The sequence below is a fragment of the Odocoileus virginianus genome, chromosome 5 (assembly GCF_023699985.2).
Source record: "Odocoileus virginianus isolate 20LAN1187 ecotype Illinois chromosome 5, Ovbor_1.2, whole genome shotgun sequence".
Lineage (NCBI taxonomy): Eukaryota > Metazoa > Chordata > Mammalia > Artiodactyla > Cervidae > Odocoileus > Odocoileus virginianus.
Genome location: NC_069678.1, coordinates 9,542,320 through 9,554,056, shown reverse-complemented (window position 1 = coordinate 9,554,056; position 11,737 = coordinate 9,542,320).

Here is an 11,737-nt window from a genome sequence, read left to right as displayed (position 1 = left end):
AAATGCAAAGAAGAAAAATAAGAAGGAGGAGAGTGAGGAAGAGGAGCAGAAAGAGGAAGAAGAGGAAGAAAGAAAACTCAGAGGAGTATCATATGAATTAAGTGAGATAATTGGTGTAAGTACTTAGCACTTTGTTAGCTGTCTATTACTCTGAGCTTTAGTTTCCACATATGAAGATGGGAGTGAAAATACTTACTTCACCAGGTTCTCATAAAGATAAAATCAGATAATGGGTATGAAAGTGCTTTGTGACCTACAGTGCACATTCCAGTCATGGCTGTGAAATCCTTCCCGTGGGGAAGTTTCCGTCCAGATCAGCCTGACTTTAGAATCAGAGTTCTGGATCCCATCATTCATTCCAAAGGGGTCTCCAGATACCATTATTCTAAACTCAAGTGGGGTCATAGACTTTCAGAGGGTCAGAGCAACAAGGACCCAGAAATGATCTGGGCCCACCTGTTGTTCTGCAGGGAAGGAAAAACACCTAATCTCAGACTAGGCCTCTTTCACTACAACAGAGAAGTTATTTCTCTCATCACACAATTTGGCCAAGGGGCTCTGAACTTGGGTAGCGTTGGTCTTGAAGGTAGTCAGGGAATCAATGAAAAGGCAAACCTGAAAACATAGTCCAGCTGTGTGACCACCAGAATGGGATTATTGAATCCTGCATTGATTTTTAAAAAGATGGCGGCAACCTGAAAAAAGCACAATAAATTTAGAGATATTTCATTGAGCACTTGTTATAAAACTGTCACTTGGGTAAGATATTTGACATACATTAAGTCTCTCAATCTTTAAAATAGCCATGTAGGACACATGTTATTTGCATAATTTCATAACTGGGAAAACAAAAGTTCAAAGAAATAGTAGTTTGTTATAGGTCACAAACTTGAAAATGGCAGAATCAGGATTCTAGTCAAGTTATCTAGAGACAGAGGCTTTAGGAAATATATATATATGTACATATATATATACACATATCATGTATATATACATATATATGTACGTATATGTATATGTATGTACACATAATGAAATGAAATTGCCTTGAGTTACAGATACACAGAGAGGCATTCTATGCTTTATTATACTATAAGACCCTTTTCAGGAGTTATTATCCTTTAGTATACTGGCTTGCTGAACCTTAAAAGAATTTACTGGAGTCTTAGTGATTCTTTAATCCTGAGAGGTAGTCCATAAATACTTGTCCTTTGTTTGCAAAGATGTATATTTTAACAGATCTAATACAGCTTCTTCCTTTGTATCATTCACAATTTTCTTTTCACTTCTTTTCCTCTCCCGTTGTTCTAATAGAGGAGGTTCTGGAACTCATCCCTGAAATGATGGTGATATTTGTCATTTAGATATCTTCCAATCTTTCCATTTAAATTCTTAGTGTCTTCTAACTTCTACCATCAAGAATTAAAATAGTCAGTGTTTTACCTTGGCACCAGGGTACCACTGAGTTTTTCTCCCTAAGACCATCTTCAACAGGTCACATGCCTATTTAAGCAACAGAGTACCTATGTGTCAACCAAGGTAAAGGTAAAGGCAAAAAAAATAGTATCACAGATTGTCACCATTTGGCTGTTAATAGATGATGAAACAAGCACACATCAGGAGAACAAAGAAAAGCTAATACTCAACAGAACAGGAGAGCTCCCCAATTGTTTGCAACCACTCTTAAGAGAGACATTGAAAGTTAAAAGAGAAAGCAAGCACAATAAGGACAGTGATAGAGGTAATGAGTGGATGTATAAGGAAATGTGAAGATACAGAGGAGAGATACAGGGAGAGAGACTGGAGATCAGTTGAGTCCCTCAGTCATGTCTGATTCTTTGTGATCCTGTGGACTGCAATAAGCCAGACCTCCCTGTCCATCAGCAACTCCCAGAGTTTATTCAAACTCATGTCCATCAAGTCGGTGATACCATCCAGCCATCTCATCCTCTGCCAGCCCCTTCTCCTCCTGCCTTCAATCTTTCCCAGCATCAGCGTCTTTTCCAATGAGTCAGTTCTTTGTATAAGGTGGCCAAAGTTTTGGAGTTTCAGCTTCAGCATCAGTCCTTCCAGTGAATATTCAGGACTGATTTCCTTTAGGATTGACTGGTTTGATCTCCTTGCAGTCCACGGGACTCTCAAAAGTCTTCTCCAACATCATAGTTCAAAAGCATCAATTCTTTGGCACTCGGCTTTCTTTATGGTCCAACTGTCACATCCATACACGACTACTGGAAAAACCATAGCTTTGACTAGATGGACCTTTGTTGGAAAACTACTATCTCTGCTTTTTATTATGCTATCTAGGTTGGTCATAACTTTTCTTCCAAGGAGCAGGTGTCTTTTAATTTCATGGCTGCAATCACCATCTGCAGTGATTTTGGAGCCCCCCCAAATAAAGTCTGTCACTGTTTCTACTGTTTCCCCATCTATTTGCCATGAAGTGATGGGACCGGATGCCATGATCTTAGTTTTCTGAATGTTGAGTTTTAAGCCAGCTTTTTCACTCTCCTCTTTCACTTTCATCAAGAGTCTCTTTAGTTCTTCTTAGTTTTCTGCCATAAGGGTGGTGTCATCTGCATATCAGAGGGTATTAATTCTTCTCCCAGCAATCTTGATTCCAGCTTGTGCTTCATCCATCCCAGCATTTCTCATGATGTACTCTGCATATAAGTTAAATAAGCAGGGTGACAATATACAGCCTTGACATACTCCTTTCCCAATTTGGAACCAGTCTGTTGCTCCATGTCCAGTTCTAACTGTTTCTTCTTGACCTGCATACAGATTTCTCAGGAGGCAGGTCAGGTGATCTGATATTCCCATCTCTTTAAGAATTTTCCAGAGTTTGTGATGGTCCACACGGTCAAAGGCTTTGGCATAGTCAATAAAGCAGAAGTAGATGTTTTTCTGGAACTCTCTTGCTTCTTCTGTTTGAAACATTTAGATGGGGGATACATAGAAACAAGGGAGTAGGGCCCAAAGTGGAGCTATATCTCCGCTCTAAGTTTTCTTTTTCACATTTTGCAAATTTAATAATGTTGCTCAGTGAATAGTAATCTATGTATGTTTCATTGGCAGAATAAAAACTATGCTAGGTAAGTTATGCTTGTGCAGAGAATTTGGGGCTTCTGAAAGTCTACTTATCTTGAAACACTGTTACCATCACAAAATAATATTCAGAGTCTAAGGCAGAACTAAACCAACTACTTTAAATGGTAGTAAGCTCTCAGCTCAAAATTGTCCAAGCCAGGCTTCAGCAATACGTGAACCGTGAACTTCCAGATGTTCAAGCTAGTTTTAAAAAAGGCAGAGGAACCAGAGATCAAATTGCCAACATCCGCTGGATCATCGAAAAAGCAAGAGTTCCAGAAAAACATCTATTTGTGCTTTATTGACTATGCCAAAACCTTTGACTATGTGGATCACGATAAACTGTGTGGAAAATTCTGAAAGAGATGGGCATACCAGACCACCTGACCTGCCTCTTGAGAAACCTGTATGCAGGTCAGGAAGCAGCAGTTAGAACTGGACATGGAACAACAGACTGGTTCCAAATAGGAAAAAGAGTATGTCAAGGCTGTATACTGTCACCCTGCTTATTTAACTTATATGCAGAGTACATCATGAGAAATGCTGGGCTGGAAGAAGCACAAGCTGGAATCAAGATTGCTGGGGAAAATATCAATAACTTCAGATATACAGATGACACCACCCTTATGGCAGAAAGTGAAGAGGAACTAAAAAGCCTCTTGATGAAAGTGAAAGAGGAGAGTGAAAAAGTTGACTTAAAGCTCAACATTCACAAAAGTAAGATCATGGCATCTTGTCCCATCACTTCATGGCAAATAGATGGGGGAACAGTGGAAACAGTGACAGACTTTATTTTGGGGGGCTCCAAAATCACTGCAGATGGTGATAGCAACAATGAAATTAAAAGATGCTTACTCCTTAAAAGGAAAGTTATGACCAACCTAGATATCATATTAAAAAGCAGAGACAGAGACATTACTTTGCCAACAAAGGTCTGTCTAGTCAAGGCTATGGTTTTTCCAGTGGTCATGTATGGATGTGAGAGTTGGACTGTGAAGAAAGCTGAGCCCTGAAAAATTGATTGCTTTTGAACTGTGATGTTGTAGAAGACTCTTGAGAGTCCCTTGGACTGCAAGGAGATCCAACCAGTCCATCCTAAAGGAGATCAGTCCTGGGTGTTCATTGGAAGGACTGATGCTGAGGCTGAAACTCGAATACTTTGGCCGCCTCATGCGAAGAGCTGACTCATTGGAAAAGACCCTAATGCTGGGAGGGACTGGGGGCAAGAGGGGAAGGGGACGACAGAGGATGAGATGGCTGGATGGCATCACCGACTCGATGGACATGAGTTTGAGTAAACTCTGGGAGTTGCTGATGGACAGGGAGGCCTGGCATGCTACGATTAATGGGGTCGCAAAGAGTTGGACACGACTGAGCGACTGAACTGAACTGAAGCTCTCAGACAGTCATCATACTGTTGAATGGAGAGTCCTGCTTAAGCAGACCCTCAGCCTTCCAGAATGTTACCAGTATAGCTGTTATGCCCGATGTCCGAATCCCCGAGCGGGAAGAGAGAAAGCTACCAAGAGACAATGCAAAACGCAAGAAGGAAGTTTATTGCTAGCTCGAGCTAGGGCCCCCGCTGTGTCCAACGCAGTGGCGCACAGGCTGAGAGCCCCGAGCCCGGTTTTCTACCCATATTTATAGAACATCCAATTTCAAACATAAGCAGGGGTCGTTTAGCGAAGCGGATTGGTTACATGTTCGCGGGGGTCTTTTCATTGGTCAGACATTCGCGCGCGCTGGATCTTTCCGTAAACAAGTTCTGATTGGCTGTATCTGGGTGGCCTGATAGTCTCTGACTGGTTGTGTCTTGGTGAACTGATAGTCGCCTTAGTTGCCAGGGTGAGGGCCTGGTCTTCCTGCTTCTGCCTTTTGTCATGGCGTTATGTTTGCTCTCCCTACATTCTACATTCCCCCCTGTCTTTTGATTATGGGGAGGAATCTTCCTCTTCTTTATTTCGACCTATCGGCCGGTATTGTTGCCTTAGCACCATAATCTGGATAGTATTTAGCTGTGTCCTGATAAAGGTGATCAGTCTATTTAAAATGCAAGGCCCAATTGTAAGTATTAGTATTAACAGTAAAAGTGGGCCCAGGAGGGTTGAGACCAGAGTGGTTAGCCAGGGTGACCAGGATCCAAACCATTCCCACCATCCCCGTTGGGCTTCCCATTCCCTTTTGCGTTGCGCTAGTCCCTCTCTCACTTTCGCCATTGAATCCCTCACCACACCTGTATGGTCTGCATAGAAACAGCATTCTTCTCCAAGAGCTGCGCAGACCCCACCTTGCTGGAGAAAAACTAAGTCTAATCCCCTCCTATTTTGCAATACTACTTCAGACAAGGAGGTTAGAGACTTTTCTAGGTGGCTGATTGATTCTTCTATGCGAGTCAGGTCCTCATCTATGGCTGCTCGGAGAGAGGACAGCTCCTTTGTTTGTAGAGACAGTGAAGCTATTCCTGTTCCTGCTCCTGTCAACCCGAGGCTGAATAAAGCAGCCATGGTGATTACACTAAGTGGCTCTCTCTTTTTTCTCCGTACTCCTCGGTCCCAATGTGAGTACATAACCTCTTCAGAATGGTATAAAATCTTTGGCATTATAGCAACCAGGACACAAAATTCTTGACTCTGGTTAAAAACCTTCACATTCAAACATGGGGTCAACCCCGTATGTGAACAAATCCACCATCCCCCGACCCCTGGCACAATCCAGTCCTTTCCTTGAAGGCTTAGATTACCTTCAGTCTGAGCACTTCAGTCTGAGTCTTGTCCCGTGGTACTGTGCCTAGGCAAAGTCCTTGTCCCCATACCTCCTTCATCGTGAGACCAACCTTACGTTCCTCCCATTGACATTGGGGTGGGTTCTGGCCCTCACAATTACGGGTGAATAAGCCGAAAGAGCCATGAGCAAAGAAGTCAGTCAGCTGGTGGGGACCAAAGCCGTTGCTGTCAGCTGCCAGGACGCATAGATCGAAGGTCAAAACGGGCCACCATGTTCCCCGAGGGGCCACATTCGAGCTTGAGTTGATCAGTTCTCCGGTCTCTGGATTGTAGACCACCCAAGTCATGTTGACTGGATGATGGGGATTGTTCATGTGGCCGCGAGAAGTCATCCCTGGATTGATGAGGGCTGCCATCAGCAAGAGGACTAGGAGGCTTCTCGGCGGGTGAGCTTCAATTGACGGATGAGTATTCGCCTTCCATTCTGTTTGTGCCTTATCTCGTTCCTCTGGCGTGGCCTGCCGCACATGGTTGCAGTGAACCCAGGGTCCAATCCCGTCAACCTTGACACCGGTAGGGGTGGTTAGGAGAACAACATAAGGGCCTTTCCATCTGGGTTCTAATACTCTAGATTGGTGTCGTTTTACCCAAACCCAATCACCCGACCTAATATTATGTGTGGGGAGGGCCCTCTCATTTTGGTCCTCGTATACCTCCCGGATCAACTTCCAAACACGGTTTTGCACCTTGCTTAATGCCATTATTGTTTGCCGGAATTGTCCCAGAGCAGGGGGTGGCAGGCACTTTCCTTCAAAAATAGGATACACAGGAGGGGGTCTTCCATACAAAATTTCAAAGGGGGTAAGGTTCAGCTTATATGGGGTGTTACGCGCCCGGAAGAGTGCGAAGGGAAGGAGGGTCACCCAGTCCCCGCCAGTCTCTATTGCCAACTTTGTCAGTGTTTCTTTTCAGCCCTCAGGCCAGCCATCAGAGTCTGGCGGTACACTCGGAGACGCTCCCTACCTTCCACCCGCTCGAAATCCCAGTTAGGTCGCAGCAAGGGAAACCCCTCGTCCACGAGATGAGGCTGAGCAGTAGGTCTCCCGTCGACCCCGGGGACTCGTTTTCGTGCCTCTGCCAGGATTCGCTCCCGTTCCTCCGTGGTGAAGAGTACCTGTAACAACTGTTGGCAATCGTCCCAGGTGGGGTTATGAGTAAACAGAATAGAGTCTAAGAGGTCAATGAGGCCCTGGGGCTTCTCCGAGAAGGGGGGGGGGTTTGTGTTTTCCAATTGTATAGGTCACTCGTGGAGAAGGGCCAGTACTGATAGGTCCGTTCTCCGTTCGGGTTCGCTGGTCCCACCCGGACGGGGAGTGCCTGAACAGTGGATGACGGTAACTCTGGGTCCCCAGGGTCTTGCATACTCCTATCTCCCCTAGTTCTTCCCCGGGTCCCCAGTGCCGGTCCTCCCTCGTGGTCGCCCCTTGTCGCCCTTCCTGATCCTTCCCCTCCACCCGGGGGTTCTAAGGGGGGTACGTAAGGGGGGGGGTCTTGCTTCTGTTTCTAAGTCTATTAGGTTTGGGCAAGAGGCATCCTGAAAGACCGGTTTTGAGCTCTCTTTCTTCTTAGGTTCTTCCGAAGTGAGTTCCATCACCAGGACCTGTGGATTAGAAGTTCTGTGGACGAAAGGTTTTAACCAGTTAGGTGGGTTTTCTACCAGATCTTGCCAGACCACGATATAAGGGACCTGGTCTGGATGGCCCCAGGGGTCTGGTGCCATTATCTTTTCTTTCACTGCCTGTATTATGGAGGGCTGAAACGTACCCTCCGGGGTCCATCCGACCTGGAGGGTAGGCCATTCTGCAGAACAAAAAGTTATTAATTTACTTTTCTTGACTGACAGAGACAGGTTATGAGCCCTGGCTCTCACATCCGGAAAATGATCAGTCATGAGAGAGAGTGGAGTAGATTCTCCCTGTCCCATAGTTAAGGAACAAGTGGTATGGAAGAAAGGGAGAGAGAGAAGTCAATGAGAACAACCACCAAAAATCCTATCAGGAGTGGTGGCGGCCAAGAGGTTGGGCTTATGGTATGCTTTTGGAACTGTTTATGTGCCTGCGTCGTTGCACGGAAGTTTTCTTGCTGGGGGCGGGCACCCTAAGGGTTTCTGGCCCGTTCCGTGACCCCCTTATCCTTTCACGGGAGTCTTCAAGTGGCAGGCGCCCTAGCGGCTCTTAAGTGCCTGACCCGTGCCCACACCAAGAATTTTAGGCCACGTTCTCAGTTTGAGATATTAAGGGGGAGCTTCACCCGGTCGGGCTCTAGTTACTTAGGCTCACTTTTGTTGGGCCTTCAGAGTCCACCAGAGTGTAGCCCTGGCCAGGACTCATCAATTGCCCCCACAATCGTTCGCCCGTTCACTGAAGCTCCCAAAGAGATTAGGCAATTGAGACCAGATCAGACAAAACGAAATAGCAAATGATACACCAAAAGAAGACAAGAAGCGAGACAATGCCGGCACTCACACAAACACGGAACGGCGTAGACAAACACACGGACAGACAATTGTCAGCCGACACCCAAATGCTAGGTTTCTGGGGGGTGCACTCCCCCGTAACAGACTCAACTTACCAAACAGTGTCCACTGGTCAACTGCCGTGGGATCAGGGGACGAAAGACCCCTTTCTCGGCAGAGCCGGTCGCCCTCCAGCGTTTTCGCTGGCCTTGGTCTCACACCGGCAGGAACGTTCCTTAGTCCTGCACCAGTTACCTCCCTGCTCTCCTAGCAGGCCCCGGTTTTACACTGGATTTCCCTGTACCAGTTACCTCCCTGCTCTCCTAGCAGGCCCCGGTTTTACACTGGATTTCCCTGACCTGACTGGGTACCGGTACCGTTCGGATTCTTCCTTCTGTCTCGGGAGGTTTCTCTCCTCGCCAAGGGATCCCGGACGAGCCCCCAAATGTTATGCCCGATGTCCGAATCCCCGAGCGGGAAGAGAGAAAGCTACGAAGAGACAATGCAAAACGCAAGAAGGAAATTTATTGCTAGCTCGAGCTAGGGCCCCCGCTGTGTCCAACGCAGTGGCGCACAGGCTGAGAGCCCCGAGCCCGGTTTTCTACCCATATTTATAGAACATCCAATTTCAAACATAAGCAGGGGTCGTTTAGCGAAGCGGATTGGTTACATGTTCGCGGGGGTCTTTTCATTGGTCAGACATTCGCGCACGCGGGATCTTTCCGTAAACAAGTTCTGATTGGCTGTATCTGGGTGGCCTGATAGTCTCTGACTGGTTGTGTCTTGGTGACCTGATAGTCGCCTTAGTTGCCAGGGTGAGGGCCTGGTCTTCCTGCTTCTGCCTTTTGTCATGGCGTTATGTTTGCTCTCCCTACATTCTACATAGCATCACTGGGTTGTCAATATTCATTGATTTAGAGAACACTAAAGGAGGCTCAGTGGCAAGGGTATATCAAATGCCAGTCCATCTTTGGTTATTGAGAAGACATGAGCTATAGCCAGTTCCTCACAATTGCTCCCAATATAGTCTGGTGCCTCATTTCATTGCCTTTTCTCCAAATTCCTTCCTCTGCTCAGAGCACTCTCCTCTGCCCCCTCTCTCTCTTTCCACGCACTCCTCTTTGCCTTGCATTTCAAATGTCTGCTAATATCTTCATCACATTTAGCTCAGATACCAATGTCTCCGTCTGTTTTACTGGTCTCTGTTTTCACCCACCAACCCAGGTAAAATGAGCCATTTGGGGGCCCTGAATCGTCTTCTTTTATAGAATCTAGAAACATTGCACTTCTTTGCTGATATGTCTCATATCTTCATTACATGATGAACATCCTGGTAGCAGAAGACTGTGCCTAGCTGAAAGCCAGGCTCCTAGACAGTGCCCACCAAATGTTTTGAATGACATTATGAAAATCAGTCTAGTAATAAGCACCAGAAGCCAATTTAAAAAGTTGGTTTTCTAATAATACCAGAAAAGACTTCTGTAGGAATGAGTTGGCTAGATAGAAGGTGAAATTTCACTGATTAGATTTAATATAAAGATATTTAACTTTTTATGTTTGAATTATTTATTTGTTGCAGATTTTAAAGATAAATTATCTTCCAATTTAGACTTGATACTGTATTTTTATGTATATATTTTTCTTTGCTTAAATTTAAACTTGAAGTTACTTTACTACTGTAAAACATTTTTATCCTTTATAAATTTCTTTTATTAACACAAAGAAGACATTAAAAGTTGTGTGGCCTCCACAAAGTTACTTATATTCTTTGGGTCTCAGATAGACTTTGTAAACTCTGAAGTTATTTCTAGTCCTAACATTAGGCTCAAATTATAGAGTTAGACAAGCTGGAATCAAGATTGCTGGGAGAAATATCAATAGCCTCAGATATGCAGATAACACCACTCTTACGGCAGAAAGTGAAGAGGAACTGAAGAGCCTCTTGAGGAAAGTGAAAAAGGAGAGTGAAGCCAGTCGGAACAGCTCAGTTAAGAGAGTGTTAGACTGAAAAAGGAGAGTGAAAAAGCTGGCTTAAAACTCAACATTCAAAAAACTAAGATCATGGCATCCGGTCCTGTCACTTCATGGTAAATAGTTGGGAAAACAATGGAAATAGTGACAAACTTTATTTTCTTGGGCTCCAAAATCACTGTGGATGGTGACTGCAGCCATGAAATTGAAAGATGCTTGCTCCTTGGAAGAAAAGTTATGACCAACCTCAACAGCATATTAAAAAGCAGAAACATTACTTTTCCAACAAAGGTCCATCTAGACAAAGTTATGATTTTTCCAGTAGTCACATATGGATGTGAGAGTTGGACTATAAAGAAAGCTGACCACTAAAGAATTGATGCTTTTGAACTGTGGTGTTGGAGAAGATTCTTGAGAGTCCCTTGGACTGCAAGGAGATACAGCCAGTCTCTCCTCAAGGAGATCAGTCCTGAATATTCATTGGAAGGACTGATGCTGAGACTGAAACTCCAATCCTTTGGCCACCTGATGTGAAGAACTGACTCATTGGAAAAGACCCTGATGCTGGGAAAGATTGAAGGCAGGAGGAGAAGGGGACAACAGAGGATAAAATGGTTGGATGGCATCACCGACTCAATGGACATGAGTTTGAGTAAGCTCCAGGAGTTGGTGAAGGACAGGGAAGCCTGGCGTGCTGCAGTCCGCGGGCTTGTAAAGAGTCAACATGACTAAGCGACTGAACTGAACTGATAAGAAAGAAAAAGACAGCGAGAGAAGCAAAGATAAAACTGGATTGTCATAGAACAACAATAGAAAGAGACAAATAAATACAAAGCTTTGAAGATAGTGTCAGTTCATAGAAAGATGAAAAAATTATATAATAAAGTCATATGGATTGCTCATAAGAATTTATAGGTGAAATTAAGATTAAAATATGGTTGGCTTTTCATTTCCACAGGTTACTCATTCGTGGAGTCAACCAATGCCAGATCAAGAATATTTTTAAATGATCAACAAGTTTCAAAAATCAACACAAATTTACTGTGTGCTGGTAATTGTTTACATGACATTTATATCTCATTAATTATCATAAGTAATCTGGAGATGATTTAAAGTATACAGGAGGATGTGTATAGATTATGTGCAAATAGTGCACATTTGATTAAAACATAAGGGACTTGAGCATCCTGTGGTTTCAGAAGGAGTCCTAGAATCGGTCCCCTTCTGGTATCAATGGATATATGATTCTTCGTATTGTATAAAAAAATTAATTCAAAATAGATCAAAACCTAAGTGGAAGAGCTTAAATGATAAAACTCTTAGAAGTGAGCATAGGAGTAAATCTTCTGGGCTTTATTTAAGTGGTTTCTTAGATAAAACATCAAAAGCAAAATTTGGACAAAATTTTTAAAATAGATAAATTGAGCTTCATAAAAAT